Genomic DNA, 24,768 nt, shown 5'->3' on the forward strand with positions numbered 1-24,768 from the left:
CAGCTTCTGCCGTTCTTTCTGCAGTTGGCTCAATCAGGACTTTCCCACTCCACTTTGAAGGTCTTCCTAGCGGCAATATCTCGTTTTGGGCAGGATGGGTCTTCCTCTCTCTACTCTTCCAGAGTAATTTGGCAGTTTTTCATGGGGCTGTTCAGGATGTTCCCGCCCATTAGGTGTCCTCCTCCTACCTGGCATCTCAATGTTGTTTTGGCGCAATTGATGAAGGCGCCTTTTGAGCCAATCCACAAAGTGGATTTAAAATTCTTGACCTGGAAAGTGGCCCTTCTTCTTGCTTTGACCTCCTCACGTCGCGTGAGTGATATCCACACCTTTACCATTCAGCCCCCTTTCCTTCAATTCAACTCTGACTGTGTTGTACTTCGCACCAACCCGGCATTCATGCCTAAGGTGCCAACTGATTTTCACCTCAATGAACCAGTGTTCTTAAAGACTTTCTTCGCTAATCCCCAATCTCCGGCAGAGCAACGTTTGCATTCATTGGACGTTAAAAGGTGCCTTAAATTCTACATCGACAGGACAGTGCCCTTTCGTAGGTCTGATCAACTGTTCGTTGCTTACGGACGCCTTCGCAAGGGGCGTGCTGTTACCAAGCCAACTATTGCACGTTGGTTTTTCTCAACAATTTCCTTCTGTCATCAGAATGCTCGCAAACCTCTTCAATCTACAGTGAGAGCTCATTCCACCAGGACAATGTCATCCTCTACTGCCCTGTTTGCTAGTGTGCCGATTCACCAAATATGCCAAGCCAGCCACGTGGTCCAGCAGGCACACTTTCACGAAGCACTACTGCCTTGAGACGATCAACGAAGCTGATACAGCAGTGGGCCAAGCGGTGCTTCGCAATCTTTTTAAATAAGGTGAGCCTCTTTCCTTCCCTCCGCCTGTATGGTTACTATTATTATATGTCTGACAGCTTTAGGTCATTCATTGCATTTTCATGTTATGCACTGCTATTTTGTCTTGCGGCCAGCTATTACTGCTCACTATTCTATTCAAGCATGTGAATCTATGAAAGACACCCCAATAATTTAGAAGAACAATTGTTACTTACCTGTAAACGGTGGTTCTCCAGTATTGGTGTCTTTCATAGATTCACATGCGACCTACCCACCTCCCCTCAGAGGCTTGCTTTCTCCTCCTAGACTCTTTTGTCACTCTTGTGCTACGAAAATCTGAGGGCCTGAGCCTCTGAGGAGAAGGTTCTAGAGGGGTGCTTGCGCCTGATTGGCTGTAGTTTGGACTAACATAATGACATGGATACGCTATAAAGGTGTTTCTTTTCTTCTAATGTATTCCTATGTGTTAATGCTAACTTTAGTACTTATAAGTATTTATGGTTTTGGAATGTATGCAATTATGTTTTTATATACATACATTATTGGTTTTTATTGCTATTTTACTTACCGTGGGGTTCCCACTTCGACGACTGGGAATATTCAAGCATGTGAATCTATGAAAGACACCAATACTGGAGAACCACCGTTTACAGGTAAGTAACAATTGTTCTTTTTCAGCCTTCAGATTTTTTTATCTAATATTATTTAATATTCTTATCAGTCACGGAACCCCTTGTGTCCTCCGACCAAAGATTAAGAATCACTGCTTTATGATGGATGCATCACCACATCGGTAATAAACTGAGACAATAAAGACCGTTTCACTAACTTAAAATGTATTTAGGGTATTTCAAGTTAATGTCAATCATACGTTTACAAACCCTCAGTATAAAACTGTCATCCGGAAGTAATAGTTGCAATCGTTTTTAAATGGAAAGTTCGTGATATTTCCGATATGTTGATGTCGCGTGGGAGACACAATTGGGCAGGGTTGGTGAAACTATAAATGTCCTTTAGCCCTAAATTTGTTCTACTATCGCTTATGGCTGAAAGAAAAGATTGATATTATTGCGTGGGATACCTTGGTCGTCACACTTTTCGTTTGTTTTTAATATTTCAGAGACCGGCAATATTGGCCACTGATATTTAATGCTTGATGTACATAAAGTGCACACTGTGCACACTGATGTCAGTTCCTTTCATTTTGTACCTTCAGATGTGATAAATATGGTGCTCCTCTTACAGAATATGTTGGTCTTCCAGCCACTTCCATACGAAATCCATGGTGTTAGGGAACGATGTCCTATCTTAAAACGCCAGGTTTCAAACCATGCTGTGATTATAGCAAGTAGACGTCAGTTATGGACTAGCACGTTTCCCTCTAGTGTTTTAGCTTGGTGCACAACTGTAAGCCTTACAGCAAATGCTCCCTCTTGCACCCAGAGGTGATTCAGGAGAAAGCAAAGTTGTGCATCACTGAACATGGGTAGTAGTAGCCTTCCAAATCGCATGCATAGACTTTCATGCTCCTGAGGCTGTTCCTGTGAGAGGGCAATTTCCCAGTCAAAGTCATCTGATAAGTCCAAATTGCAATCCAAACACAAAAAAAAACAAAGTAGGACTCTACGCCATCCTGCCACTCTGTATCCAAAGAGAAGTTGTGAAGGGATCCAATGTCAATTGGTCTTCCTCTAGTACCCCGGTTGCAGAGCAGATTCCCCAACTCACTCGTGCTTTCTTGTTTGCTGTGCCATCAATGACGCAGCAGCAGATTGAAGCCTTCCAGGTGGCGTGCTGCAAATATTTTGCATAGTACTGGCTCCCTCTGGTGTGCCTTTAGACCCCAAGGAACCACAGTGGCCTCCAGTTGTGTTCTTGTTGAAAGATTAATCCTCTGTGCCATATGACCATTGGGACCTGCTGTGGGCCCATAATGACTCCGCTACAGATTTCCTTTCCGGTTCCAAGACTCGCACATGTCTTTTCCTCATCGACACTGGTACCAACACCATGGAACATGATCTGGTGCAGATTCAGATTTCGGACACTGAAACTACTTCAGCCTAATCTCAACTGATGTCATGCTATGAGATTATAAAAAATTAGTACTCATTAAGCCAGACTCTGCTGGAGTTTCCACACTGGTGGAGACACTGGTTTAGAGTCTGTCATTTTGGCTCTGACTCTGTACAGGGCACACCCCCAAATGGAGATGACAGTGGAGAGAGGGGTGGTTTTTCTCCCACCTCAGTATAAAGATGACAACTTTTAGATGGAGTTACAAGCGGCCAATGTGTTTGATTTGCCACTTGGATCAACAAAGGAACAGAGTGCATCTTTTGCAGTAGTGGTCTGACAGACAGCTGAGGTCCTAGATTTGTAGCTGCCTTACAGTCGAGACCATAACAGATGTCTTTAATGAGATTTTGCAGCCTCAGACAGCCACATTTGAGCCCCAGCTCCCTTTTAGCAAGACTCAGCTTGATGGGCAGTTAGTCAAACTCGTATTCCTGCTCAATGGTGAAAAGGCAGATGGCCAGAAGTCGCAGGGCAGCTCCTGGTTATCCTGATTTTCTCCCTAAATATCCTACTCCAAAGAGCCTGGTGGTTCAAGCTTCAACTAGCGAGGTTAACCCAACTTCCTTTCTCACAACTACTCCGAATAGGGAGTGCAGGAGGATTGAGCTGTTTGGAAAACATGTATTCTCTGCTAGACCAGTATGGAGAACGATGCATTCGGTATGTTTAATGGGTCTCTACACACATGCAATCTGGGACATCGCCAGCGAGATCTTGCTGGCACTTAGGGCTTCTCTGGCAATTTATTATGGACATGACCTGGCCAAGTATGTGATTTGCACTGGCCTAAATACTGATTACGACGTGTGGATGTATTCCACAGAATATTCGAGTGATTTACATGCCTTTTGCCATGGATATACTCTTTGATGGCTCTTGCCTTTCTGGTTAAAAAAACAAGTTCTGCCTTGGAACATTTCAAAGACAGTAGAGCTATGGCTTGCTGCAGTTCCCACATCCACACAGAAAATTCATAGGCTAATGCAGGGTCTTGCATATAGGAAACAGTCTCCATAACCACTGCAGCAGTTTCCCCAGTCATAAGGCTTTGAATGTGTGTCTGGCAGGCAACGTAGAGGCCAGCAGTTGCAACAGTCCTCCCAGCCCTCTTCCCCTGCAGCAGCTGCCAGCAAGTCACTTTACTTTGTCTGTAAAGGTGCACACCCGTCCTCTGGGGGGCTTGATTCAACACTTCCTCCCAGGGTGGCAATCCATCACCTGCAAATCGTTAACAATGACTATGCCATACGTTTTGTTATTGCGCCACCAAATCTTCCTCCCACACCAGAGTGACTTTTAGAGGAGCACTTGTATTTTATGTTACAAGACATGCAAGTGTTACTCACGGCAGATGTGCGATTGAAAGAGATCCTGACTCGGGAAGAGGAGAGGTTGTTACCCTCGCTATATCCTCATACCATAAAAAGGATGGGTGGGGGGCCTTCTTGGCTATATTGGCCCTCCAACCTTTGAAAGCCTTCGGCGGAAGGACAAATTCAAAATGCTCACACTGGCTTAGATCTTGTCTGCTGGGGACTCGATAATGTCTATTATATACCCGTACTACATGCCTTACCTGTCCAAGGTTAGCCAGGAGCATTTTAGTTTTCCTTTTCTCCCCTCTGGCATAGTCGGTGCCCATTGGGTGTTCACAAAAGTGATAGATATGGTTGCTGCCCAACCTTGGAGGTCTCACCTAACTCCTTCGTAGAAGCTAAACACTATGCAAAAGGGAGAGCTTAGGAAGTCCAATGTGTTTACTGAAAGTTCAGTATATCTCATATAAATTCAGATTATTCAAACATATGCTCTCTTATAGATCCAATATAACACTGGAGCCATGATGATATTCCAAAAAAGATTTGCTTTATTCTTCACAACCTCAAACTGCAGCCCAGCCAATGCGTTTCGTCCAGACTTCATCAGGGTTTGAGATTTCTAAGGGTTTCTTTGTAGGCAAATGTAAGCCACATAGAAGAAGAGGGGGCTGAATAGTGGCATCAACTAAGGTTCATTAAAAATGTCCCATTGATTCCTCCTGGATAAGCGTAAACTAGAAAAGGGCAAGGGCTGAATAACTATCCCCAGTGCGACCTTCCAGATTAAGCATAAAGACGCAGCATCCTATACATGTGGAGCATTCTCATCTCACCCCGCTGCACTTTCAAAAGAGGAGGGCGATCTTCTTGGAGGCAGTTGCAGTGAGTACACCCACCTGCAAGGGGATATCTTGAACCCCCTTTCTCCCCTCCAAAGATCTGATTTTAGGAGGCGCACTGAAAGTGAACCACCTTTTTATGGCGCTCTTTAAGCTTGCTGCCTAAAAGCATGTTTGCCTGTGTACCTGCATCCACAATACTGTGGGGACGCAGAGGCAAAGTGAATCCCTCATTTGCATAGGGATACGCCCCTTTGCAAATGAGCAAACGTCTTTTAATGAGGGTGCTGGCATTACACGTTTGCCTGCTCTTTCTGTATTACAGAACGGGCCGCACAAGCGTCTGTGGCCCCCTTCGGTACTGCCAAAGTGCATCCCAGGGGCACTCTCTCTCATACAGTCCCTGGATGGGCTTAAAGGAGTAGTATCTTCGGTTACTTGTGTCCTTTGAAACATAAATGGGAAGTCATCCCTATAACCTATTCTGAGCCAAACAATTTCTTGTAGAGTCTTCAGCATCTTCTGCTGTAATGAATGCAGCTTCTTCCCCATGTCATTTAATGTAATGTCAGCTGAGTCCATGGCATCCAGGCAGCGAATAATCGTGGGGTCTTCACTCTATCAAAGCATGTGTCTCGGCCTAGGTTATGAAGGCCAAGTGATCAACTAACACTCCTCTTGAATCCCAAACACTGACTCCTGAATTAAACCTGCACAAAGGGCTTCAAGGGGATGGAGAAAAGAATAGACAAAACTCTGGAGTTGTCTTAACAGGCGGGTTCTTCCTGATTCTTTACTCCTGTCCATCACCAGGGTTTGACTTTAGAAGACCTGCAAAGACTGATCTTAATTAAATGTACATCATTCCACTGCTTTCTGCAGGATTGTTATGATTCCTGTACCTAACATTTTTGCTCCCCCACCTAACTCTCCTCAGTCTCTAACTTGGTTAGTACGTTTCTTTGTCGTCTCTGGTGAATGAGACAAATGTTTGATCACTTTAGGAAATGTGTTCCTCTACACATGTTCCCTTTCTAGCTCACCACTGCTAGTGGGTTCATATTAGTGTATTTCTTTCAAAGGGATGTTCAATTCTCACATCCCGACAGATTTGTTTCACCTTGCTGAACTGTCTAAAAGTGTTATTCCCATTTAGCTTATGGATTCCTAACAAGTTTCACTATTGATTAGTAACATTTTAAATGTCCCTGTGTCTATAGCATCTGTTTCATGTCGGTCCTGGAAAATGTCTCACTGCTTATAATTACAGTCTGTTTTGCGAGTCACTTTAAGGCATCATTGCACTAATGATGCCGTACAGCAACTAAATATTTTTAGTGGGGCTCATCACTCACACCACACTCTTGACACTGTGTATAGCTGTTTATCTACATCCTCTTGCTGTGATTCAGATTCACCACTCTCAGGCTGTGTGCAATCCATATTTGTTAATTTGCTACAACCTCTTCTTGCTTATTCATGAAATCCTTTACGAAGAGCAAGGAACATGATAGGTGGGGTACTTTTATACTGGTGCCCCACCCAAGATGGCGGTTATGTTGTGAGAAAGTGAAATATTAATTGAAGTGGATGGTAGTCCACCACAAGAAAGTCGCCAACATGTTCGGTCCAGTCAAAGGTTTAAGAAATATAAACATGAGCTCACCCCCCTGGTAGCTGTGGCACAGAGCAGTGTCTTGATTTCCAGAAAAGTTGTAAAACATTTGGAAGTTCCAAAGCAGTTAAAACATCTGACACAACACAGTAAAAATCCCACTCCAATTTATACAAAATTAAGAAAATGTCATAAGAAAACTGACACCAAAACAGCAAAAATCCAATAAAAGGAAAGATTTAAAAGAAAATAGCGCCATAAAGCTGAAAGCTCAAATAGCGGTCAATGGTCCAGTTAGACCATCACTAGGTGCTATTTGAGGCTGACCATGGTGGCCCCCGTGTCTGATATATCCAATAGACTGGTACTGCTGAAGCCTGGAAGTAGAAGAGTCACAAAAAATAAATCTAAGTCCAAATCGAAAATGGAACTTTTTTTTTCCTTTAACGAAAGACTTTTCTCTGCACTGTACAGAGCTGACATTGTATAGCCAACACCATGGAACTGAAGGTCAGATAAGCAAAGTTGTTTGGTCCCACAGGATCTTTCGAGGTTTCGGTTGAAAAGGTTTCTAGGTCTGTCCAGAAAGGGATTTGGTCCTTTTGTTCGTAGGTTGCTGAGATCTCTGCTTAGAACAAACCTGACATTCAGTCCGAAGCAGTCTGGCTGCCGATGTGAAAGTTTGGCTGCCGGTGTAATCGTTTTCGTGGCAGCCCTTGAAGCTCTGACACTGAATCAGAAGGTTTTCTTTTAAATAAGATTCCATACTTCTTTTTGGGCCCAGACAGTCACATTGTTAAACTTCTAAAGCCACCAGGACCTCAAGGGTTGTACTTAGTCTCTTGAGGTGTAAGTAGAGGCCACCAGCAAAGTCCAGTCCAAGTTGAAGTTACCACTCGTCAGCTGGGAGTTTTTTCAGGACAGGGCATCATGCAGCTCATGTCCCTGTAGACACAATGGAAGTCCATCAATTGGCCTTTGGCATTCACTTCTTTGCCCTGTGTACAAGGTGGAGCAGGTCCATTCAGTCAGGGTTTCTCTTAGGTCACAGTCGGCAGGTCTAGTTCTTTTCTCCTGCAGGTCCAGAAAGTGTTTGAGGAATGCTGGGTGAGAGTCGAGCTTTGTAGCATTAATGAGCCTGTGGGCGGGGGACTTCTCTTACCAGTGGAGTAATTGTTCCCAGGCCCTGGACTAACTTCCTTTTCAGTGGTTCCGGTTTGTTTTACTGCAAACAGGCCCAAAACATATGTGTCGGAGCAAATCTAAGATGGCCAAAGTCTTTTATCACTAAACTTGGGCTCTGAAAGCTGGGGGTGTGTAGGGGGGAGTAGAATATGTAAATCACTAGTGTCCACCCCCAAGTAACCCTAAAGTCTAGTGTGCAACAGACCCTGTACCCACAACAAACTATTAGACATAGGTCTGATACGACAAAAGCAAGGTCTACAAGCACTAGACTGAAGATACACAAAAATGGTCTTGACATCAAGTTCTCTCCCCTTCAGAGGGCAGAGAAGTGTTACTTGTGCTTAGGCTGATTTGTCATACAGGATTTGACACTGGTGCCAACAGTCCCCACCCTTCTACTGAGCTAAAAGAGGCATCCCTGTCCATTCTGGTTGAACAGTCAAATACTCCAACATATTGTGTAGCTCATTGGGGGAATTTTACACCTTATTCAGGCAATTACAGGCTAAGAAAAATTGTCAAGCTAATGAAAAATATGCCTTAGGCAGGAAGAAGGTAACATTTTAATTGTTACTTTTCCTTAACATTTATGAAAAATCTGACTTCAACATTGAATTGGATTTTTAGTAACTATGAAAAATAATTGTTGAATTATTTTTCTATTTTCCCATTCCCAAGATACTGCATTAGTATTTTAGTCTGTACTCTGATTTTCTACATGTAACCGATAGACCTGCCCCAGTAAAAATAGCTTTTAGGGCTTTGTCACTGTAGTGACAAGATGACATTCATTTTCTGCATCTCTCACTTTTAAATACTGTGCACTCTATTAGGCCTACACAGGGATGACTTCATAATATTTAAAATTGCTTTATCACCTGTATGCTTCTCCCGCAAGTCCCACATGTCTCTCTTGCACCAATGTGCTTCTCTTTCCCAACATGCTTAATATTGCTTTCTCTTGCACATGTCCTGAATAATTACCCTGTATGATGTTGCTCCCGCCATCCTCCATATTGCTTCTCCCCTCCCAAACTCTTCATGCTGCTTTCACCTCACTTTTGAAAAGAAAATGTTTTGCACGACTTTTTTTTATTGATGCACCTCTGATCGCTAAATAAAAAAAAGTGTCCATTTTGTAGACATGCTCATTCATGGTGCGCATGTCTAAAAAAATGATGAAATGAGGTGGCTACATCATTGCTTTTTTTTTTTTTTTTTTAAACGACTTATTGTTTTTGCCATTGCTTGTTTGTCTAGTCATCCTAAACATTTTCTGCTTGCTGCTCAAGGAACAAATTCTCTTTATGTAACGAGGCTTTTGGATTTACGTGTGACCCTCAGGCTGCAGGGAGATTTGGAGTGGGGTAGAATATTATCTCCGCTTAAGCGGGAAAAGAGCTCCAAATTCAGCTTTAAAAATGTTCTTATGAAAAAATGTAGTGTTCACTCATTCCTTAATCATACTGGATCTTTCTGTTGCTTACTTGTATTTATTAGAAAAGCCACCGGGGACCGCTGCAGAGATTAATCACAGTTTTTCACCTAGCATTGGAAAGCCATTAAAGTGTAAACACGCCTTCACATTGAGTCCCTTAAAAGTTCAAAAGTGTATGAATTCTAATTAACATCCATGGGGTGAAAAGTTTACTTGACGCTTCTGCCTGCCTGTTGAGTATAAAGGTTAACACTTCCGGTTCTGCCCACACATACGGACACTCTCACACACTCTCTCACACACTCTTAACAAAGGTATTGGGGGTCTTTAAGTGGATTGCACCCTACCTTGTCACCTACCCAAAGAACTATTGCTTGGTGCACATTGAACACATAGTTATCTCTTGGAAAGGTACTGCCAAGATCTCCACTGTTCCTCCAGGTGGATATGTTGACTAATTTGTCCACTGATATCTTGAACCCTTTCTCCTTTGTTGCCAAAGCAACTTGCCTCCACTTGTTCGTTCATGGACACATACCTGAAGAATGCAACAGTGTGCCAACGACAGGGTCTTGTCTGCTGCCACCATATTGCTGAGGTGCTTGTGGCATGGTGCATGAATTCCGAAATGGCCACACATTTGGGGGACACAGTGAATGTGAACCCATCTTTCCTACCATAAGAGACCGGATGGGTTCTCATTTCGGATTCCCTGAGAAGTCTGGTAATACCACAGTAGCCCTAACCAACAGTAATGGGACTTTGGGAAGCCAAGCCTATGCCTGGTTGCCCAGGAACCTGTTACCCCTCTTACTTTATCCCTGACGGGTCACGCTCCCCAAAAACTTCTTTACCATGAATGATTACCCAAAACTATTTCTGAAGTTGTTTATTTGCTATCCTTATCCGGGGGGGAATTGGACTGACCAGTCTGGAAGTTCAAGCCATTACTAAAGTTTTAGTAGAGAATGTCACCACTCTCGCATAAGAACTTATAGCAGAACAGTTAGAGGCCAGAGCACTGTCATTTGTCAACATCAAATGCCTTTGGTCCTATCTGCCAGGGTGGGGTACTTGCATAGTTGGTACAGAATGTTGATTATTCATCCCAGACTCTTCGCTTAGTATCCTTGATGAGATATATCACATTAGAGATAGTGTAAACTATTTGCATAAAATTGTCAATGAGTTTGAGTAAAGATGGTGATAACATGTTCCTGACTAAAAGGCATTTTAGGGGAGTGAAAAAGATTATTTTTGGGAGCCGTGAGAGTGCGCGGCTCAAGATGGCCACTTCCTGCTAAGCTGCAGCGGAGTGTGCCAGTTATTGACAGTTTGCTGCATAATAAGGCTCGCGTTACAGTTTTTAGTGAAACGTGGAGGTTTCTTTTGGTAAGCACTCTGGCTAGTTCCTTATTGTGCCTTTTCCTGATGGTTAGCTGGGACAAAGTGAGGTGAGCTGCTCTCCGATGTCGTGGGAGCTGGTGCTGCTCAATCTTCCTGTCAAGAGGATGGAGTGATATCCAGGAAAGGGCGCGGCTGTGGCCTAGGCCGCTCCCACTGTTAGTTTAAGCTGCTGCACAGCCCTTATTTAGGTAGAATGTTTATGCCTGCCTGCCTGTTACTCACCTAATATTGTGACTGGCTTGCTCTTTATTTTTAGATTTATTTTTGGGATATGGATGGCAAGAATTCTCAAACAATGTCTACTAAGCGAAAAGAAAGGAAAATGCTACTTACCAGTATGCATCTGTTCTTGGCATGTAGAGCTGCAGAGTTGTACACTTAGCATTAGATCGCCACCTGGTGTTGGGCTCGGATGATTGCAGGTTGTTGTCTTCTTGGAAGAAGTCTTTGTTAGTCCCGAGATAGGTGACTCCTCCCTTGGACAATACTGCGCATGGGCATCGGCTCCATCCTTAGATTGTTTTTCGCCATGATGGGAAATGATGGTCAGTAGAAGTAAAGAGAAAGGAATGTCCATGCGTGTGCATCTAAGTAAGATGAAAACTGGAATGGATACAAGTCCCGGGGAGGCGGGAGGGCATGTACAACTCTGCAGCTCGACATGCCAAGAACAGATGCATACTGGTAAGTAGCATTGTCCGTTTGAGGCATATGAGCTGCAGATTGTACCTTAGCATCGATTGTGCAACAGTGTCTCCCCTAGCGGTGGTCACTTGTATCCGTTGCAGTGGTTTGAAATAGAGTTTTAAGGAAAGCTTGGCCTACCGCAGCTTGCTGCTTGGCTTGTACATCAACACAATAGTGTTTAGTGAAGCTGTGTGGTGTAGACCATGTTGCTGCTTTACATATGTCCTCTAGGGGTATGTTTCCTAAGAAAGCCATATAGGCTCCTAGTTTGCGAGTGGAGTGCGCTCTAGGAGGAACTGTTAATGTACGTTTAGGTTTTATATAGCATATTTGTGTACACTTTACAATCCACCTCGCAATCCCGCCTTTAGAGATGGGGTTGCCTTTGTGCGGAGGAGAGAAAGCGACAAACAGTTGTTTTGTTTTCCGAAAGGATTTAGTCCTATCTATATAGTACAAGAGAGCTCTCTTAACATTTAATGTGTGTAAAGCTCTTTCCGCTACAGAGTCTGGGTTTTGGAAAAACACCGGTAACTCTACGGACAGGTTTAGGTGAAAAGGAGTGATGACTTTTGGAAGAAATTTTGGAATAGATCTAAGAACCACTTTGTTAGGATGTATTTGAAAAAATGGTTCCTGTATAGTGAAAGCTTGTATCTCACTTTCTCTTCTGAGAGAGGTAATGGCAACGAGGAAAGCAGTTTTCCATGTTAGGAACTGCAGTTCACATTTATGCCCGAAAGGGGGTCCCATGAGTCTTGTAAGGACAACATTTAAGTTCCACACAGGGGAAGGTGGTAACCTGGGTGGGATTATTCTTTTCTATCCTTCCATAAACGCTTTATTTGCAGGGACTCTGAAGAGACAGATGTTGCCTGTTTTGTAAATAGGCTGCAATTGCTGCAAGGTGCAGGCCTATGGAAGAGTATGCCAAATTAGACCTTTGTAGATGTAAAAGGTAACAAATGATATTTTGGATGGAAGCATCCAGGGGATCAATTTGATTATTTTTGCAATATATTGCGAATCTTTTCCATTTAACGGTGTAACACGCTCTGGTAGTGGGTTTCCTAGCCTCTATGTTCATACACTCTGGTGGTAGGTTTAGATAACCAAACTCTAAGACTTCAGGAGCCAGATCGCCAAATTCAGTTGGTTCGGGTCTGGGTGTCTGATTTCTCCAAGGTTCTGTGTTAACAGGGATGGAGTTAGTTGTAACTTTTGGTGTGGAACTAGAGATAGTTCTAACAGTGTGGTGAACCATGGTTGTCGTGCCCATGTGGGAGCCACCAGGATCAGTTTGAGAGACTGTTGTCTGAGCTTGCGCACCACCAATGGAATCAGTGGGAGAGGGGGAAAAGCGTACGCAAATCTGCCTGACCAGTTCATCCATATCGCATTGCCTTCGGACAGTGGGTGTGGAAACCTGGTGGCGAAGGCTGGGCATTTTGCATTTTCGTGGGTGGCAAACAGATCTATATGTGGATGACCCCACCTTTGGAAGAATGGTTGAAGAACTTGTGAATGTAGTTCCCATTCGTGAATCTGTTGTGACTGCCGACTTAACAGATCTGCTATCTGATTGTGAACCCCTGGAAGGTGTTCCGCTAACAGATGTATGTTTTGAGGAATGGCCCATCTCCAAATGTTCTGTGAGAGCTGGGACAGTTGCAGAGAGTGTGTCCCTCCCCCCCTGATTTTGTATATAGTACATGGCTGTCATATTGTCCGTCCGGATTAAGACAGCCTTGTTTTGTACTTGAAGTTGAAAAGTCTTGAGTGCTAAGAATATTGCTAGCAGCTCTAGATGGTTGATATGGAACAGTTTTTGTTGATTGTTCCATTGACCCTGAGTTCTGTGATGTAAGAGATGGGCTCCCCATCCTGTGAGGGATGCGTCTGTTGTGAGCACTACTTGTGGAACAGGCTCGAGGAACGGCCGCCCTTTTGTCAAGTTTTTGGTGTTCCACCACTGCAGAGAGCAATGTGTGCGGTTGTCCACCAACACCTGGTCTGTTAGTTGACCTTGAGCTTGGTTCCACTGTTGTGCTAAGCACTCCTGTAATGGGCGCATTTGCAATCTTGCGTGTGGTACTATGAAGATGCAAGATGCCATCATGCCTATTAGCCTCATGAACACCCTGGCTTGCAGAGACGGTTGGTGTTGAAAGGCGGTGACTAAGGTTTGAATGCTCTGTATCCTGGCTGGACTGGGATATGCTAGGGCTGTAGACGTGTCTATTGTAGCTCCTAGATACTGGTGTACATGCGAAGGCTGCAGGTGCGACTTGGTGTAGTTTATCGTAAACCCTAAGTCGTGCAACGTTTGAATTGTCCGAGGAGTGTGTTGGACACACTGATTGAATGACTTGGCTTTTATGAGCCAATCGTCTAGATAAGGGAAGACATGTATTTGTTGTCTCCTGAGAGTGTGCTGCTACCACTGCTACGCACTTTGTGAATACTCGCGGTGCTGTTGTCACTCCGAATGGACTTTGAACTGATAGTGTTGTCCTTCTAGTACAAACCTTAGATACTTTCTGTGAGAAGGATGTATGGGCATATGGAAATAGGCGTCCTTTAGATCTAGTGTTGTAAGGAAATCGCCTTGTTGCAGCAGTGGAAGCACTTGTGGTAGAGTGATCATATGAAAATGATCTGATTGTATGTAATGGCTGAGGGGCCTGAGGTCGAGAATGGGCTTTAGTGTCCCCTCCTTCTTGGGAATTAGAAAGTACAGCAAATAAACCCCTGTTCCTTGTTCTTGTAAAGGAACTATTTGAATAGTGTATTTTTGTAGAAGTGATAGAACTTCTTGTTGGAGCAGAGTAAGATGGTCTGTAGACATTGGACGTTGCCTGGGGGGGTATGTGTGGAGGGGTTGCTGTAAGTTCTAGGCAGTAGCCATGTTGGATAATCTGTCTTACCCATTTTTCTGTTGTAATGGCGTTCCAGACAGACAGGAACTGTTAGTGTGCCCCCTACAGGAGTGGAATGCTGTGGGGGGGGGGGGCGGAGGGAAGTCCTTGTTTAGTGGTGGAAGAGGATCGATTGTTGTTGTTACCGCAACCTCTTCCTTTGGTATTATTGCCTCTGTATCCTCCTCTATAATATCCCTTGTTAGAGGATGTTTGTGACTTGAAATATGTGGTAGTGTCTGCTCCAGTTTGTTTGGAGCCTCCTCTGTGGAAGGAGCGACGAAAGGAGCCTCTAGCTTGTGTGGACTGTAAAGCCCCCATAGACTTGGCGTGGCAGTGTCCGTGTCTTTTTTTCATTTTTTCTAGTGTAGTGTCTACTTCTGGGCCAAATAATTGGTTCTGATTAAATGGCTGGTTTAAAATGGTGGTTTGCACTTCTTGTTTAAACCCTGAAATGCGTAACCACGCATGTCTCCTAAGTATGACACTGGTATTTACAGCTCTAGATGCTGTGCCTGCGACATCTAGTGCGCATTTTATTGAGGCATTGGATATTAACTTGTCGCCTTATGAGGTCAGTCGCTTGATCTTTATACTGATCTGGTAGGTGATCAAGTAGTTTCTCTAATTGATCATAATGAGCCCTATCGTAACGAGAGAGGAGGGCTTGTGTATTTGCTATGCTCCATATGTTGGAAGCCTGCGCAGCTATTCTTTTACCTTGCGCATCAATTACTTTGGATTCCTTGTCAGGTGGGGGTGCTTCGCCAGAAGTTTGAGAATTAGCCCTCTTCCTAGCATTGGACACAACTAATGAGTCTAGTGGTAGGTGTCCTTTAATATAGACTGGATCTGAGGGTGCGGGTCTATATTTTTTTCTCAATTCTGGGGTTCAATATTCTAGTGCGTACAGGGTCTTTAAATACCTCTGGAGCATGTTTGATTACTCCTTTAATCATAGGAAGAATTTGAGCAGAACGCTGGGACTGCTCAAAGGTATCTAAGAGAAAATCTTCCTCCATGTCATCTGAATGCATGGGGACTCCATGGTATACAGCAGCTCTGTTTAACAGATGACCAAAACCAATGGTATCCTCTGGAGGGGAAGGTTTTGATGGGTATGATTGTGGCTCAGGAATATCAGGCACGTTTTGGGGGTTTGTAAAGTCCCATATAGACACATATTTAGTGTTTGGAAAGTTCCACACACCCTCCTGTACTGGGTATGAATCGGGTTCTTCTATATCTTCCCCTCCACCCAAATCATATTCATCATTGTGTTGAGGCGAATATGATGATAATGGAGAATGGACAGGAGAGATTTGAGGTGATATATGAGGAGAAACAGAAGAGGGAGGTATAGGAGAGGGAGGGTGCATAAGAGAGGTTGCACAGTCCTTTTTCTTGGCAGGAACCACAGGTGCGGGTGGTGTATCTGCTGGTCTCTTCTTGAGAGGCGTAGCGCCTCCATGACCTGTGTTTGGGTCTATGTATATCTTCTTTTGTCGAGGATCTGGTCGAAAAAGTTCTTCCTCCTGTACAACCTTCTTGGGCGTCGATTTTTTTCGGTGTCGGCGGAGGTTGTTTGGTTTCTTTAGCCTTGGTAGGTGTTATAACGTCCCGTGGTGTGGTTTTCGGTGCCGAAGGTGTCGTTTTCGGCTTTGTAGGCATGTTCGAGGATTTGGGCACCGCGGAATCATGTTTTGTGGTTTTCGGCACCGAAGGTGTAGAAGTGGACGGCTACGGAGCCGGTGCTTCTTTCGGTTTCGGTACCGGAACAGTGTTCGGTTTCGGTGTCAATACTATTTTTGTCTTCGGAGCCGAAGGGTGTTTAGGCTTCGGTGCGAGGCATCTTTATTTTTCTGTGCCGATGGAAGAGGCTTGCTCGGTGTCGAGGCACTGGAAGGCGTAGTTAATTTTTTCGGAGCAGAGCTCGAAGGCGGGGCTTTCGAAGTAGGTGTTCGGTCTCGACTGGTCCCCTTGGGCGGAGTGCTGACCTTTGCCTTCTGTTTGGGCAGTGTATGTGGTGCAGGGGCAGTAGTACTCACGCGCCGACCCGATGGAATGGAGTCATCTGAGTCGTCTGCCTCTGATACGATCTGGAGATCAGGTGAGTCTTCGGGAACGAGCGGAACCTCGTTGTCGAAGTTATCTTCCGGTGCTGGAGCTGATCTCTTCATCTCGTGTCGACGGGCCCTCCCATCACGGATAGTTTTCTTCGATCGGAACGATGCACAAGCTATGCAGGTCGACTCGTGTTCTGGCGATAGACAGAGGTTGCAGACCTCGTGGTGGTCACTATGTGGAAACTTTGCTTGACATACCCGGGCCTCTTTTGAACGGAGTTCTTTCCATGTGGTGTAGGCCACACAGCGTCTATAGGCCTAACGGCCCACTTCCATGATCGGAATGGAAACTATGGCGTCAAAGTCTTATGATCGATGTCGAAGGTAGTTTGTAGAAGTTTGAGGAAGTTCTGTGCTTCGAAATTGAAGAAAAGTCATTTTCTAGCCAGAGCGGAGAAACTTTCATCCCAACCCAGTGCCGGAAAAAAACAATCTAAGGATGGAGCTGATGCCCATGCGCAGTATTGTCCAAGGGAGGAGTCACCTATCTCGGGACTAACAAAGACTTCTTCCAAGAAGACAACAACCTGCAATCATCCGAGCCCAACACCAGGTGGCGATCTAATGCGAAGTGTACAATCTGCAGCTCATATGCCTCAAACATATTTCTCCTCCACAAGTTGTCTAAATTAGTGGATATTAATGAGCCTTCGTTATCCACTTTACTGGAGGAATTACAAGCTGTGCGTTCCAACACATAACCGTGTGGGCTGAAATAAAACGTCTGTGGAAAGATATGGCTGGTCTTTCCATGAAATTTTCTGACAATGTTATTAAAATTCAGGATAATAAATCTAAAATTTACCATCTTCTACCTATTGCAGCTAAAATAGTACCAATTAATAAATTATTACTGGACTTAGAAAACCATAATCGGCAATATAATCTGCAAATTAATTTACCGGAGGATGTGGAAGGTAATGACTGCAGGTTACATTGAGAAAATGTATTACCTGGTCTTTTAAGTATAAAATTTCCTAAAAATGTTAGGTTGATAAGGCACATAGAATTCCTTCTCATCGTAATCCAAGAGAAGTCTGGTCAAATGATATTGAAAGCTTTGCGTCAGCACAATTTAGTTTTGATACGAAAGCCTGCCAGAGACATTCCTCCTTTAATGGTCCATGGGAATAACAACATTTTTATCCAGTATTGGGGTATCTTTCATAGATTCACATACCTGAATCATTCCCCGTCGCCGAGGCGGGAGCTCCACGGTAAATAAAAAAGCAGTGCCAAAGGTAGATAACAGTAGTAGCCCAAAAGAAAAAGGCCTGAGGCCTAGATTTTAGTAGCCTATCTACATCATTATGCTAAAAGAACCAAACGTTCGTCACAACCAATCTGCTATCAGCACCCTCTAGAGCACTCTGCAGATCTAGTTCTCCTCAGATTTTCACCGCACGTCGTATGGAAGGGAGCCTCCCAGAGTGCCACTCAGTTTTTAGGGCTCGGACTCCTCCCCCTGGGGGAGGAGTTTCGAGATCCTAATGTTATAAGAAAAAAAAGAAGAAGAAGAAGGGCCTTGGTGAGAGGAATTCCACACATTCCTTTGCGTTTTCTGGCATCTGGTCAGTGATTCGTCTTCCCTGTGCTGTGTATGTAGTAGCCTTGAAGTGATAGGCTGTAAGTAATGTACGCGTGCCCGATGTGGCATTTTGTGTGCGAGAACGAGCATGGCAGAGTGATTAATCTTAATTACGAGCTGTCAGAGTGCCCGTGTAATGCAAGCCAGATGATGCGAACGCGTTCACAGCGGTGAGCGCGTTCAATGTTAAATGACGAGAGGCAGCAGGCGAGGCTCACAGAAGATGACTCATACATGCTCGTCCACACTGTAGTTCTTGTTTTACAATACGATCGCTTTCGCGATCGGTTGAAGTGCCACTTGTTTTTTAATAGAACGAACCTTTCCGAAGAAGGGACAGACCGCAATAGTGCATTACGAGGGTGAGTGATGATTACGAAGAGAATTTGGATTTGTGGGAGTCACTTGGAATAATGCAACATCGTGTTTGTCACTAGAAAAAAAACACTTGCACGTCTTAGCACTGCACTCTTAAGCATTCATTGGTACATTTAGTATATCAAGTGACACCGGTTAAAATGTCCAGTGGAGGTACCCTTTGTAGACTCGCATCTGTTTGTCATAGCGCGATTATCCCAAGAATGGAGCGATGCGGGGAAGTTAGCGAGTGAAGGTGGTTACCTCCTTCTTACAGTGTAATTCATACTGCGCAGCACTTCGGATATAGCCTCAGCCAAGACCCAACAAATCAGGCATATAAATATTGATGGGTCCTCAGTGATCCGGGGGGTGGCTCAGGACCGATGTATGCCCCATATAGGTAGGAGGCTGGGCGCAGAGATAGGCAGTCAAACGTTTTCCTCTCCAGCTTGATCTAGCATCCGCAGCAATCTTACCCAGCTACAGATAGATGTCAGCGCGGCCGGTGGTGGCCTAACATCCAGACTCTCTCCCAACAGCGCCGCCGAGCCAGACGCTACATGCCCCTTGTGGTGTCAGTCGTGTGGAGAGGGCAATTATGTGTAGAGGGCTGTTATGTGCTGTGTGCTGTTGAGTGCTGTGTGCTGTTGAGTGCTGTGTGCTGTTGAGTGCTGTTGAGTGCAGAGTGCTGTGTGCTGTTGAGTGCTGTGTGCTGTTGAGTGCTGTGTGCTGTTGAGTGCTGTGTGCTGTTGAGGGCAGAGTGCTGTTGAGGGCAGAGTGCTGTTGAGGGCATAGGGCAGTTGAGTGCTGTTGAGTGCTGAGTGCAGTTGAGTGCAGAGTGATGTGTGCAGTTGAGTGCAGAGTGATGTGTGCTGTTGATAGTGTGTGCTGTGTGCTGGTGAGTGCTGTGTGATGTTGAGGGCAGAGTGCTGTTGGGGGCAGAGTGCTGTTGGGGGCAGAGTGCTGTTGGGGGCAGAGTGCTGTTGGGGGCAGAGTGCTGTTGGGGGCAGAGTGCTGTTGGGGGCAGAGTGCTGTTGGGGGCAGAGTGTTGTTGGGGGCAGAGTGTTGTTGGGGGCAGAGTGTTGTTGGGGGCAGAGTGCTGTTGAGTGCAGAGTGCTGTTGAGTGCAGAGTGCTGTTGAGTGCTGTGTGCTGTTGAGTGCTGTGTGCTGTTGAGTGCTGTGTGCTGTTGAGTGCTGTGTGCTGTTGAGTGCTGTGTGCTGTTGAGTGCTGTGTGCTGTTGAGTGCTGTGTGCTGTTGAGTGCTGTGTGCTGTTGAGTGCTGTGTGCTGTTGAGTGCTGTGTGCTGTTGAGTGCTGTGTGCTGTTGAGTGCTGTGTGCTGTTGAGTGCTGTGTGCTGTTGAGGGCAGAGTGCTGTTGAGGGCATAGGGCAGTTGAGTGCTGTTGAGTGCTGAGTGCAGTTGAGTGCAGAGTGATGTGTGCTGTTGATAGTGTGTGCTGTGTGCTGGTGAGTGCTGTGTGATGTTGAGGGCAGACTGCTGTTGGGGGCAGAGTGCTGTTGGGGGCAGAGTGCTGTTGGGGGCAGAGTGCTGTTGGGGGCAGAGTGATGTTGGGGGCAGAGTGCTGTTGGGGGCAGAGTGTTGTTGGGGGCAGAGTGTTGTTGGGGGCAGAGTGCAGTTGGGGGCAGAGTGCAGTTGGGGGCAGAGTGCAGTTGGGGGCAGAGTGCTGTTGAGTGCAGAGTGCTGTTGAGTGCAGAGTGCTGTTGAGTGCAGAGTGCTGTTGAGTGCAGAGTGCTGTTGAGTGCAGAGTGCTGTTGAGTGCAGAGTGCTGTTGAGTGCAGAGTGCTGTTGAGTGCTGTGTGCTGTTGAGTGCTGTGTGCTGTTGAGTGCTGTGTGCTGTTGAGTGCTGTGTGCTGTTGAGTGCTGTGTGCTGTTGAGTGCTGTGTGCTGTTGAGTGCTGTGTGCTGTTGAGTGCTGTGTGCTGTTGAGTGCTGTGTGCTGTTGAGTGTTATGTGCTGGGTGCTGTTGAGGGCAGAGTGCTGTTGAGGGCAGAGTGCTGTTGAGGGCAGAGTGCTGTTGAGGGCAGAGTGCTGTTGAGGGCAGAGTGCTGTTGAGGGCAGAGTGCTGTTGAGGGCAGAGTGCTGTTGAGGGCAGAGTGCTGTTGAGTGCAGAGTGCTGTTGAGTGCAGAGTGCTGTTGAGGGCAGAGTGCTGTTGGGGGCAGAGTGCTGTTGAGGGCAGAGTGCTGTTGGGGGCAGAGTGCTGTTGGGGGCAGAGTGCTGTTGGGGGCAGAGTGCTGTTGGGGGCAGAGTGCTGTTGGGGGCAGAGTGCTGTTGGGGGCAGAGTGCTGTTGGGGGCAGAGTGCTGTTGGGGGCAGAGTGCTGTTGGGGGCAGAGTGCTGTTGGGGGCAGAGTGCTGTTGGGGGCAGAGTGCTGTTGGGGGCAGAGTGCTGTTGGGGGCAGAGTGCTGTTGGGGGCAGAGTGCTGTTGAGTGCAGAGTGCTGTTGAGTGCAGAGTGCTGTTGAGTGCAGAGTGCTGTTGAGTGCAGAGTGCTGTTGAGTGCAGAGTGCTGTTGAGTGCAGAGTGCTGTTGAGTGCAGAGTGCTGTTGAGTGCAGAGTGCTGTTGAGGCCAGAGTGCTGTTGAGGGCAGAGTGCTGTTGAGGGCAGAGTGCTGTTGAGGGCAGAGTGCTGTTGAGGGCAGAGTGCTGTTGAGGGCAGAGTGCTGTTGAGGGCAGAGTGCTGTTGAGGGCAGAGTGCTGTTGAGGGCAGAGTGCTGTTGAGTGCTGTGTGCTGTTGAGTGCTGTGTGCTGTTGAGTGCAGAGTGCAGAATGCTGTTGAGTGCAGAGTGCAGAATGCTGTTGAGTGCAGAGTGCTGTTAAGTGCTGTTGAGGGCAGAGTGCTGTTGAGGGCAGAGTGCTGTTAAGTGCTGTTGAGGGCAGAGGGCTGTTAAGTGCTGTTGAGGGCAGAGGGCTGTTAAGTGCTGTTGAGGGCAGAGGGCTGTTAAGTGCTGTTGAGGGCAGAGGGCTGTTAAGTGCTGTTGAGGGCAGAGGGCTGTTAAGTGCTGTTGAGGGCAGAGGGCTGTTAAGTGCTGTTGAGGGCAGAGGGCTGTTAAGTGCTGTTGAGGGCAGAGGGCTGTTAAGTGCTGTTGAGGGCAGAGGGCTGTTGAGGGCAGAGTGCTGTTGAGGGCAGAGTGCTGTTGAGGGCAGAGTGCTGTTAAGTGCTGTTGAGGGCAGAGTGCTGTTAAGTGCTGTTGAGGGCAGAGGGCTGTTAAGTGCTGTTGAGGGCAGAGGGCTGTTAAGTGCTGTTGAGGGCAGAGGGCTGTTGAGGGCAGAGGGCTGTTGAGGGCAGAGTGCTGTTGAGGGCAGAGTGCTGTTGAGGGCAGAGGGCTGTTGAGGGCAGAGGGCTGTTGAGGGCAGAGTGCTGTTGAGTGCAGTGCTGTGTGTTGTTGAGTGCTGTGTGCTGTTGAGGGCAGAATGATGTGTGCTGTTGAGGGCAGAGTGCTGTGTGCTTTTGAGGGCAGAGTGCTGTGTGCTGTTGAGGGCAGAGTGCTGTGTACTGTTGAGGGCAGAGTGCTGTTGAGGGCAGAGTGCTGTTGAGGGCAGAGTGCTGTTGAGGGCAGAGTGCTGTTGAGGGCAGAGTGCTGTTGAGGGCAGAGTGCTGTTGAGGGCAGAGTGCTGTTGAGTGCTGTGTGCTGCTGAGTGTGTGACTATGTGACAGTGTGTGACTATGCAGGGTGACATTGGGAGTGTGCGGGTGAGCAGTGTGTGAATGTTACGGGGCAGTGTGTGAGTGTGCAGAAAACACCACACACACATACACCACACACACATAACGCACACACAAACCACACACCTCAGTCTCTCAACACCACACACTTGTCACCACTCAACACAACACACTCACCACCACACTCACTCCCCAGGCTCACCCCCACAGACTCACCAGCACACACTCACCAGCACACAGAAAACAACACACACAACAACAAACCCCCAGCCGTCAATGAATGCTTTCACCATGCACAAACACCAACAGCCATCATCCATCTGTGCACGCTTTTACCAAGCACACACCCACCAGCCGTCAGTGCACCCTTCCACCAGGCACACACACCTCCAGCCGGCAGTGCACTTTTCCACCAAGCAATCGCAGTATGGTACACTTTACTTTTAAACATATTCATATAAAGCACAGCATGCCACCATTGGTAAAATTACAATTCAACCAACATACTTCCACTACACACCACATGCACACACTCCATAACACATGGCAAAAAGACATTGGCATTTACAATGCCATTAGCTCAAACTCAAATAAATCCGAGCCCGATTGCATTTCTAATGCTTGTTTCTTCAGTATGTCTGACAAGAAGGCCTTGTTCAAGCCCTGCAGAACCTGCGACAAGAAGAGAGTCCATGTTGATGATCAACATAAGGACTGTATCTACTGCCTCTACCCGAAGCATGAGGCAAAAGATTGTAAAATTTGCTGTACCTTCCCTTCTAAAACCCTCAGGGATAGGGAGGCAAGAGTCCTGTTGTGGCTTAAATCCTCTTTGGCTGAAGAGGATGACAGAGCCTCAACTTCCAGCAAGAGAGATAGATCACAGGACAGTTTGTCTAGTGAGGGGAGAAAATACCTTAAATCCTCCCACTCTACTCATGGCCCTTCTCAGAGGTCTCTTTCAACAACCTCTGGGCCTACGCAGTCTCCACAGACTTCTGCTCTCATGGACTCTCAGAAACAATCTTCTAAAACAGTGAGTAAAAGCCTCTCAAAATCTATGGCTTTCCCTCTATCGTCGATGATTTCTGTCACTTCTGCTCCTTCGTCGACGGAGACTATCTCTACTTCGTCTATCACATCTCCTATACTGTCGACGTGGATTTCTGTAGTATGTAGTGTCGACGAAAGCCTTATCGACAAAGTCATCATCGAAGCATGCGTCAACGAAAGCTCCGTCGACGAAGCCTCCATCGTCGGCGAGAGACGTATCGTCAACGAAGATACAGGTACCTTCTACACTGTCGACGACTGTCCCATTGACGAAGATCCCTAGTCCGTCGACGATGATCCCATCGATGTCGAGCCAGTCGACGGTGATTCCGTCGACGACGATACCATCGACAACTCTAGCAGAGAGCCCGTCGATGACAAGTCCATCGACGGAAATCCCGTCGATGACCATGCCAACTACAGTGGTTTTACCTGCTCCAACTAAGGCTTTGGTTGCAGCTCCAACTTATTCAACGCCTGTTCCATCTAGGAGCTTTCAGCTCAAAACATTTCAAAGGCATGACTATTGCAATATTTCACCTCTTACTCCGTCGCATCTCCTGGAAACATGCGCAAGAGGAGGATGACAATTATGAAGACAAAGAAGGGCCATTACAGCGAGCAATATTACCAGGGGGACATTGTCATCCCGCATCATAAGGTGTATCATAGACAAGTTTGCCAGTCTGACACCAGCCATCTGCCTCCAAATCTTATCCAGGACTTACAAGCCATGCTTGCAGATTATAGGTTGCGATTTCCACCACAGCAGGTGATTCCACCACCTCCGCCTGTGACAGTTCCAGATCCTTTACCTCCACCTGAGGCTCCAATCCCGATGCCTCAGAGTACAGAGCCTCCTCAAGAACAACAGTCCCAACCCCCTCAGGATCCAGACATATCATCTGAACAGGGTGAATTACCAGAAATCCCTCATTTTGATCCATGGGATTCATGTATTATCCCTATGCCTTCACCACCAATTCCTCTACCATCTGATTCGCCACCAGAGGATATAGGGGGTTTCACAATCTCATGAAGCGGGCTTCTGCCAGATTTCAGCTCCCTGTTACCGTGGAGCACACAGAATGTTTCCTTCACGATTTTAAAGAGGAATCCAAGAAGATTACCAGGGCAGTCCCCAGTTGATTATATATGGAACGAAGGGGTCAAGATCATGAAAAACCCTGCATCCGTACCTGCGGTGCCTCCACGGATAGATAAAAAGTATCGTGCTCCAGCTAATAGCCCAGCTTGTCTCATTGGATACCCTACACCAGATTCTGTCATCTCTCAAGCTGCCCAGCAATGGTCTAAGAACCCGGCAACACCTATTACGACACCGCCAAACAAGGAGGGACGTCGTCTAGATCTCACTGGAAAAAGGTTTTCAACTATGGCAGCTGCTTCCATCAGGGCAGTTAATTCCCTAGCCATCATAGGGCATTATGACCGCCAAATGTGGTCAGATATGGCTGGGTTAATTGACCTCATTCCTGAAGACTGAAGGCAGGAGGCACGGAAGATCTTGCTAGAGGGTGAGCGTGCTGCATCTGAAACGATAGATTGCGCACTGGACATTGTTAATACAAATTTTAGACAGCTAGATGGAGC

Source organism: Lissotriton helveticus, chromosome 11, assembly GCF_964261635.1.
Source record: "Lissotriton helveticus chromosome 11, aLisHel1.1, whole genome shotgun sequence".
Lineage (NCBI taxonomy): Eukaryota > Metazoa > Chordata > Amphibia > Caudata > Salamandridae > Lissotriton > Lissotriton helveticus.